Genomic DNA, 10,496 nt, shown 5'->3' on the forward strand with positions numbered 1-10,496 from the left:
ATGGACCTGACCCAAGTAATTCAGGGCCCGACTCATGGGGGGGTCACACTCTCGACCTGGTTTTTCTATCTGGGCAATGGTTGGATGATTTGGGAGGGGGCTTGCCAACTATTGTCCCCCTGTCATGGTCCGATCATTATCTCCTGCGGCTGGTCTTCCACTATGTCACCACCGCTGCTGGGCTGTGGAACCGACCAGGTGGTTCCGCCCCAGGCGCCTAATGGACCCAGAACGGTTCCAGATGGCACTTGGGTCTTTACCTATCTCCCTCACTCACAGCCCGGCTGATGCCTTGGTGGAGGCCTGGGAAAGGGCTGCCACCTTGTTGTACCCTTGCGACCCCTGACCCGGTACAGATCCCGTTGGGCCCCATGGTTTTCTGTGGAGCTCCGGGAGATGAAGCGTCAGAGACGGGGTCTAGAGAGCGGTTGGACGTTCACCCGGTCTGAATCTGACTGATTGAGACTAAGAGCCTTCACAAGGTCTTACCTCGCGGCAATGAGGACGGCGAAGTCTAATTACTTTGCTGCCCTCATCGCGTCTGCAGATAATCGCCCGGCTGCCCTGTTTAGGGTGACTCGCTCTCTCCTTGATAGGGAGATGAGGGAAGAACCCTTACAGGGGCGGGCTGAGGAGTTTAGTTATCATCTGACGGACAAAATCGCTCAGATCCGGACCGGTTTGGACTCTGAGTGGGCAGAGTCTGACATGGAGGAATCGAGCGGTCTTGAGCATGTTATCTGGACTGAGTTCAACCCTGTTCCCCCCGATGACGTGGATAGGATCATGAGGAGACTGAGCTCCACCACTTGTTTACTGGACCCGTGCCTCTCCTGGCTGGTTTATGCGGCCTGGGAGGGGACACGAGGCTGGTTCCAGGCAGTAATAACTGTTTCCTTGAAGGAAGGCATCTTTCCCGCCGCCTTGAAGGAGGCGGTTGTGAGACCCCTCCTCAAGAAGCCTGCCCAGGACCCAGCGTTTTAAATAACTACCGTCCGGTCTCCAACCTTCGCTTTTTGGCGAAGGTTGTTGAGAGTGTGGTGGCGCATCAGCTTCCTCTGTTCCTGGAGGAAACTGATTATCTTGACCCGTACCAATTGGGTTTCAGGCCCGGGTACAGCACGGAGACGGCATTGGTCGCGCTGGTGAATGATCTTTGGCGGGCTCGGGACAGGGGATGTTCCTCTGTCCTAGTCCTATTAGACCTCTCAGCGGCTTTCGATACCATCGACCATGGTATCCTACTGAGGCATCTCAGGGGGTTGGGAGTGGGAGGCACTGTTTTACAGTGGTTCTCCTATCTCCTGGGCCACTTGCAGTCAGTGTTGATGAGAGGGCATTGGTCCGCCCCAAGGTCTCTCGTTTGTGGAGTCCCTCAGGAGTCAGTCCTCTCTCCCCTCCTGTTCAACTTCTACATGAAACCGCTGGGCGAGCTCATTCGTGGTTTCGGGGTGGGGTATCATCAGTACGCTGGTGATACCCAACTTTTTCTTTCCACCCGAAACCAACCCAGTGATGCACTCGACGTGATGTCCCGTTGCCCGGAGGCGGTCCGGGTTTGGATGGAGAGAAACAGGCTTCGTCTCAATCCTGCCAAGACTGAGTGGCTGTGCATACCAGCATCTTGGGTTAGCCAGGCTGTTCCATCATTAATAATGGGGGGTGAGGTGTTACCCCCTGTCGATAGGGCTCGCAACTTGGGCGTCCTCTTGGATTCACGGCTCAGCTTTGAAGACCATATAGGAACCGTGACCAGGGGGGCTTTTGCCCAGGTTCGCCTGGTGCGCCAGCTGCGGCCCTATCTGGACCGAGATGCCCTACGCACAGTCACCCATGTGCTCGTGACCTCCCGGATAGACTACTGCAATGCTCTCTACATGGAGCTGCCCTCGGAGGCTTCAACTGATGCAGAATGCAGCTGCGCGAGTTGTGATGGGAGTTTCCCGATACTCCCGTGTAACACCTCTTCTCCGCGAGTTGCATTGGCTTCCGGTTGCCCTCCGGGTGAGATTCAAGGTGCTGGTAACGACCTATAAAGCCCTAAATGGCTTGGATCCGGATTATCTAAAGGAACACCTGCTGCCGGCATCAACTTCCCATCGTCCAGTGCGCTCCCACAGGGAGGGCCTTCTCAGGGTACCGCCGGTTAAGGAATGCCGGCGGGTTATTCCCAGGGGAAGAGCATTCTCTGTTGGCATGCCGGCCCTATGGAACCAACTTCCCACAGAACGTAGGACTGCCCCTGACCTTCGTTCATTTCGCTGGGACCTGAAAAGTTGGCTCTTCGAGCTGTCTGGCCAGACTGAGGGGTTTTAATTTTTAATTGGGTTTTAGTTTTAAATTTCAGGGACTTGAATTAATTAATTGTTTTAACTGATTTTAATTTTTGTATGTTATGCTTTTAATTTTCCCTGTAAACCGCCCTGAGTCCTACGGGAATAGGGCGGTATATAAATTTAATAAAATAAATGTGATGCAATTGTGTATTTAATTACTAATAATTATAATAAAATAAAAATAAAGGTAAAGGTAAAGTTCCCCCGCACATGCATGCTAGTCGTTTCCAACTCTAGGGGCTGGTGCTCATCTCCGTTTCAAAGCCGAAGAGCCAGTGCTTGCCGAGGACGTCTCCGTGGTCATGTGGCAGGCATGACTAGATGCCAAAGGTGCACGGAACGCTGTTACCTTCCCACCGTAGTGGTCCCTATTTTTCTACTTGCATTTTTATGTGCTTTCGAACTGCTAGGTTGGCAGAAGCTGGGACAAGTAACAGGCGCTCATTCTGTTACACGGCACTCGGGATTCGACCCGCCAAACTGCCGACCTTCTGATCGACAATCTCAGTGTCCTAACCCACTGAGCCACCGTGTCCCTTAAAATAAAAATACATACAACCAAAATTAAAAACAACAAAAATAACAAAAAATAGCAGCCAAGAAAACTTATAAACATTCAAATTAACCATGAAATGGGTTCACTCATATAATCAGGGTTTTGGGTTGATGGCAAAACCAGGTTTTTAGTGTCTTGTGGAAGGCCAGGGTCGAGGGAAATCTGATTTTTGAGAGATGATGTTCCATACGATGGATGAAAAAATCTTTCATTCTGGGTCCTGATAAGTGACAATTTTGCAGATGAAATACAGAGCTTGCCTCTTCTGCCAGATCTAATCAGATGGGTAGACAGTACTGGGGAGATACTATACCACAAGTAACACTTTCAGCATCCTGTATTAAAATTGTGTTCCTTTTGCTGTCATCTTTGCCTCCAAGTGAGGCAGTATCATTCCCAGATTCTGATCCTGGCTTTCTGGAAGGAATTGTCATAGACCCGAAGGACGGAAAGACTGTGAGGAAGCAGACAGCAGAAAATTTCAAGAGTGGGAGGAGACATAATCATACTGGAAGAGAAAGCAGATGCTATCTCAGTGTGGCTGCTCTGGGAACTTACAGCCTGGCCATATTTTGCAATTTACAGAATCTTGGGAAGAATTTAAGAGAAGGGTTTTTTTAAGGAAAGAGACACTACCCCAGCTACTCCACCATTTGATATATGAGAGTGGCAGTGTTCAAAATTAAATCCAGAGTTCATGAAACTTATAGAAAAATAAGCAAGCCTCTTTTTTCTGTTAAAAATACAATTTTTACTCAGTGTTTTATATATTTACTGCTTATTTCCAATGAAATAAGTTTATAAAGTAATAAGCTCTATCATTATCTTATTTAATATAAAATAATATATTTAACTAATATTAAATATATTGGTTCAAATTTTTTTAAAAATTGAGCTAATATATTTCTTGCCCAGTCCTAAACCCAATGAAATCATTCGTTTTCTCCATGAGGCTGCATTGGTCACACAAATTCATTTTAGTATTTTAGAAGGCATGAAGTTTAAGAGCATTGATTGCCCTTGGAACTCAGGAGCCCTTGGAGTCTTTAAGGGTCATAAAACTCTTGATAAGAGGACCTCCTGAATAAGATAGTGGACAACATCAAATGATAGATGGACTACTAAACCATGGGTTCATTGTTGAATGAGCAAAATTCAATGATTTTGTTCAGACTGGTGGTTGGCATTTGGAGGTGTTTATAAGCATAATGAATACATTTTTTTCTATCACTGGGTGGAAAAGACAAGATGCAAAGGATTGGGGAAAAATTAGTGATTAAAATAGATCCACTTGCAATAAAAACCAGAGATAAAACTGAATAGCAATGAAACATTGCTTTTGTAACACAGTGTAGTTTCAAAAAAAAAACCTCATAATTTTAGAGCATAGTAAGTAGCAGCAAACAGGGCAAAATAGGGCCCCTTTTGTTCTAAGAGGAAATACTAGGTTACCAAGGAAACCTGACAACTTGTAACTTGTAACGTGTATGTACTCCAGAAATCTTTTTTCTGAGCTCCTGGTTCCCTTAAACTTTAGGGTTCAGTGTCTCATTTATAAATACAGCAAAATGATCAGATCCTCTCCAGTTCTTTTGGTAAGTTCATTGTTTCTATAACATTTTACTGACACTGTAAACAAGATGAAGTTCTTACATTAGAGTAAGGAACAGAGAGGGAGGGCCTGACTAATTCAGGTTTTGGAAAAGGCCTTTTTTACTGTAAGTCATATTTTCTGTTTAAGCTCCTTAACGAATTCATTAAGGTTTTATGTCTTTTGGTAATTTTACTGTGCTGTAAAATTTTCTTTTTCCATGTTGAGGAAATTGCTTATTCATTTTCACTGGGAAGTGTGGTGCCCTCTGATATTATTCAGGTAGATCACGGATTGCATATTGAACTACTAAGATCAGCTAGCTCTTTTCTACTTATTATCTCTTGCAGCAGAAAGAAGATGATGTAGAAAATTAAGATGATGTAGAAATTAAGATAGTGTCCTGGGGAGAGTTTATTAGCAAGTATTTTTAAATTTTTTGAAAATAATGGAGAGAAATAGGAGCAAGCTTTGTGCTTTATTTACAGAAATGGCATGTCATATACCAAAAGGTAACAGTCAAGATCTCCAACTTCCATATACTGGCACAAAAGTCAAAACCCAGTCCAAGATACCAAGAGCCAGGTCAAGGTTGTCAACCAGTCCAGAGTCAGAATTCCATGAGCAAAATCCACAAGAATCTCATGCAACAGCTGGATATCAGACAGTTGATTCCAACAAAGAACCATGGGATAGAGCTGACTCTTAAATCAGGCTGCAGTCAATTATCTTTCATCAAGAGATTTACTCCCCTGCTTGGCAAGGAACCTCAGAACATCCCTGCTCTGTTCTCTGCAATACTCAGTACAAGGTCTTGGAGGCCTGACATCTTCATCTGACTGTTCCAGCTGTTCAGATGGTGCCTGTGTTTAATCAACCTCAGACAATTCTTGGCTTTGGGACACCTGAGGCTGCTATTCCTCAGGTTCCACTAGAGGAGATTCTTGAAATTCAGACTCGGTGCTTATTCTTGGGCCATGACATTGAGATAGAATCTTGAAAGCCTGATTGTGTTTTACTTCTCTCTCTTATTCCTCAATGAATACTGTCATTATTTCAAATACTATCTTGCTTCTCAGAACTTAAAGAAGTTTCCCACTTTCTTTAGGCCTGTTTCTCTCAAGGTCATCTCCCTGACTCTATGTTTACACAATTTGACAAATGAGAAGCAGTGCAAATAATAATAAAAAGCAAGAATCTCAAATTCACTGCTTGCAAGGACTCCTGCATAAATATGAGGAAACTAAAAGAAGATTTTGGCACTAGATCAACCACCCAGAGTGTTGGGTGTTGTTTCACTGGATATATCCAGGAGGAAGTTAAATAGCCATTTGTCAGGGCTGCTTTAAGTTGGATTCCAATAGTGAGCAGAGACTTGGGTCTCAGACTGCTTTTTGCCCCAAACTCAGATTGCAAGTTGATTGCTAAGAGAAAAACAAATTCATTTGCCTCGATTTTGATGGTCTAATGCCTGAAATAGGACATTAACAAGAAATAGATGTTTTTGCCGGTGAATGTCAGATCGTATTATTATGGAACTGTTGGTGCAGATAATTGAATATAGTACCATAAAATTCAACAGCGTGTACAATACTATTGATGAGCCAGCTATCATGGTCACATGGAGGCAGAGAAGCTCAGCTTCAACTTCCAGAGTGCTAAAAAGGAAACCACAACAATGCTGCCTTCAAACAAAGCTTTTAGGAAGTCCCATGTTGCCCATGGCCTGTCAATGTGTTATTCCTGGCCCAATCAAGTTTGCCGTCTCTAAAAATTTCAGTGCATTTCTTACATAATTCTTTGCAAAGAAAATGAAAGCAACACTTGAAATACCAACATGTATTAACTGATTATTCATTGTTCAGAACATTTAACTAAAGGAAACAATTATTCTTTTCCATGGGTTAAACTTTTTTCAAAAATTGTTATACGTTCTGAGTTTGGGGTGTTCAAAGAGTTTTATTGTCAAATTAATGTGATAAAAATATTAGACAATCCTTGAAAATTGCTGTTGGAGGCTCCACAAGCTGCCACAACAGTCACAGAAGATGTGGGTGTTTGATGCTATTGTAGATACTGGTATCTTCACAGAATATATGCTGTTCCAACTGAAGCTGCCTTTTGCAGTTGACATGGTGAATTTGTCAATGCCAATGGTGTTCAGGTGGTGCTCTAGTTGTTTTGGGATTGCACCCAAAGTGCCTATTACTATTGGTACTAGCTTTGGTTTCTTTATTATCAAATTTATTTGGCACCCATCTTGCATTTCAAGGTGACTCATACTTCATATCTGCCTAATAATTTTAATTTGTGTATTTAATTTCTTAGAGTTGTGGATAGAAATAATGAAAGATAAATATATTATGGAGAAAAAAAGTGTTTTGCAAATTATTTGGAGAATTTGATCCCTTAGTTTACTTTCATTTTTACACTTTATTATTGTTATAGTAAGAAAAATCTGGTACAAATAAAATATATGAAGTACTGTTATGTGAATATCAGACCTATTAGGAAATTAAAATTAAGATTGAGAGTTGTTCATCTTACAGGTAGTCCTAAATATCTAACCACAATTAAGCCCAACATTTCTGTTGCTAAGTGAGACAGTTAAGTGAATTTTGCCTCATTTTATTATCTTTGTTGCCACAGTGGTTAAGTGAATCACATCAGTTATTAAATTAGTAATACAATTGTTAAGTGAGTCTGGCTTCCCCATTGACTTTGCTTGTCAATGACTGAAAGACACTGCAACGGTCATAAATATGAGTGGTTGCCAAGTGTCTGAATTTTGATCATGGGGATGCTGCAACTGTCATAAGTGTGAAAAATGGTAATAAATCACATTTTTCAATGCCATTGTAATGTCGACAGTCACTAAACGAAATGTAAGTTGAGGACTTCCTATATTTGAAAGACGGTAGCTTAAGTGAAAATAATGTAATTACTTATGAATTGTTGATAAAAACATTGCTTATTTTCCATATATATATATATATATATATATATATATATATATATATATATATATATATATATATTTGTTTTCTGATATATATATATATATATATAATATTTTTATGGATAGAGGCATCTAATATTTGAACTGTTAAATTCTGCTATACTCATTTATGCTATACAGCAGGGGTGTCAAACTGCTGACCTGCAGGCTGGACACGTCATCCAGAAGCCGCGCCCACCCCATTGCCGGCAATGGCAAAACTGTCCCGATACGTTGCGCGATGTCACATGATGTTGTGAGTTTGACATGTCTGCTATACAGTATTAAGCAACAGAAAAGTAATAAATTAGATTTTAAATAATTCAAAGTATATTTTAAATAACCAAGTAGATTTTTTTGATTGAAATGTATAGTCTTTTTCAAAGTCTAGTATATGCAAACTGCAGAAATTCAATCAGGTGTTTAAAAAAACATTTAGAATGTTGCTGTTCATATTGTTCACACTGAGGACATGCACTCCTCTCTTGCGTACCATTGTGTGGATGTTCTCTCTGCAATTAAAGATATGAGACTACAATTATTTCATCTAAAAAAAATGAGAGGAAAGGCTTTCATGTCACAAATACGATTTATATTGCTAACAGTGTAATAATATAATATTAAGAAAAAATAGCCATAGCAAGTTTGTTAGTCTGTACAATTTATTTCTGAAGCCAACCTGCCCAACAGGATATGTATTTGATCAGTAATCAAGATTTGCATAAATAAATATAAGTTCAGACTGAAAATGGAGAGGACAAGAAGCATTGGATGGAAACTAATCAAGGAGAGAAGCAACCTAGAACAAAGGAGAAACTTCCTGACAGTTAGAACAATTAACCAGTGGAACAGCCTGCCTCCAGAAGCTGTGAATGCTCCAACACTGGAAGTTTTTAAGAAGAGACTGGACAACCATTTGTCTGAAATGGTATAGGGTTTCCTGCCTGAGCAGGGGGTTGGACTAGATGACCTCCAAGGTCCCTTCCAACTTTACTATTATGATTATGATTATTTTTCTATACATAATTGCTAACATACTGAAAAGAGAAAGAATTCAACAACCCAAGTTTATATAACAGATTAAGTTTGCCATATGAATTCCATTCCCAATTTTCAACTTATTAGCGATTCCTAATACAAAATGCAGCAGGATTATGTCTTGTCGGTCACACTTTTCATTGCAGATCAATATATATTATTTCTTTTGGCATAAGCGTAATATTTCATTGGTGACCTCAGTGCATAAATTCTTCTTGAGAGCAGCAACCAAAATATAGCTTCCTATGTTGTCTTAGATGACATTTCATTAAAGACTTAAATGATAAATATATAATTTTATTTTGTAAACTTGCATAAAAATGATTCTCTTTAGATCTCATGCATAGTTTATAAGTGTAATGAGAATTAGGGTCTAGTTATTTGGGTTCCTGCATTTTTCAAGATTTAGGTTACTTACAGATTTTGGCTTTTAAATATGTAAATGCTTAAAAACACTTACCCAAGTAGCATCAATATTTCTTTGGATACGATGAATAATATCAGTGATGTTTTCATTATCTTGATTTTCCTCTTTTAAAACTTCAACTTCTTTCATAAAACATTGTATGGCCGTTCTTTTACAATTGACCTTAAATAAGTAGTGTGTCATATGTTACAAAAGGAAGTAAAACATGTAATTTGCATGAATAATATAAATTCATTAACTGCAAACAACCTAAGAAATAATTTCTTATCAAAAATTGCCACTGATTTTTCTTTCTTTTCATTCCTGTTCATGTTGGATGGATGGATTTCTTTATCAACAATTGCAGAGATTTTACCTATAGTTCTCTGAGTACTTATTAAATCCATGACTTTTTTGAGTACACACAGAACAGAATTTTAACTTATGTAATATATGAAGGAGAAATTCTATAACATCATCCTTAAATTTAAGTTTTGTTTAGTCTTGGGAAAACACACTTTGAACATCTTTGCATTTCCTAAATTGTTATTTTACTCACTATATGGCTGGCTTGGTGCTGGTAACAGTAGAGTTGGTAGACTTGGAAAAGACATATTTCATAAAAAATAGGTGGTTTTTGTAAAGGTCACCTTGGTGTTTATGTCCTCCTACTGTTATAGAACAGCAGTAATATGTGGAAATACATAGGCTGCAATGATCAAAGAGAACAGAAGGAGCCATACGAAAAGTAATGGGTTCATTTAAAAAATACTATAAAAAGTTGGACCTAAAGTAAAGTTTAGGTCAGTGATGCCGAACCTTTTAGAGACCGAGTGCCCAAACCGCAACCCAAAACCCACTTATTTATTGCAGGGGTGCATCAGCATTATGGTGCCCTAAGGGGGGGCAGGGAGACACCTCTGAGTGCCACCTCTGGCATGCAAAAACCAGGGGCACAAAAATGGGCCACCGCGCTGCAAGGCGCTGATACAAGACACTGCACTACGCAAGAACAGGGCAGGGCTAGTATCACGCAGGCACTAGCCCCGCCCCATTTGCAGTGTGTGCATGCTCGCAGCCCTGTGCGCACACGCACGGGTGTAAAATGCTTCCCCCTCCCTTTTCTTCCAGTCCACCGATCGACAATGGTGAACTCTGCTCTACCATCTCTACTCAACCTTGCTAGTTGGCCACTTTGCCTCCTTTGTGCTGGGTGGGGCTCCTGCTCCAGGCAGTGGTGGCGGCCTGATGGACCTGCTGCTGTCGGCAGTGGCACGTGTGCCAACAGAGAGGGCTCTGAGTGCCGCCTCTGGCACGCTTGCCATAGGTTTGCCACCACTGGTTTAGGTTCATACAATATAACCTAGACTTTTTCAGGTGTTTGCCTGAACATATGATGACTTGAATATTGGGGAAACAAATCAAGAATCAAGATCATGTGACGTTTTAGTACTGCTTTACAATGCCTTAGTAAGGCCACACTTGGGATACTGCATCCAGTTCTGGTCACCACTATATAAAAAAAAAGGTTGGGACTCTGGAAAGGGTGCAAGGAAGAGCAACAAAAATGA

This window comes from Vipera ursinii (assembly GCF_947247035.1).
Source record: "Vipera ursinii genome assembly, chromosome: 7".
In the NCBI taxonomy this organism is placed as follows: domain Eukaryota; kingdom Metazoa; phylum Chordata; class Lepidosauria; order Squamata; family Viperidae; genus Vipera; species Vipera ursinii.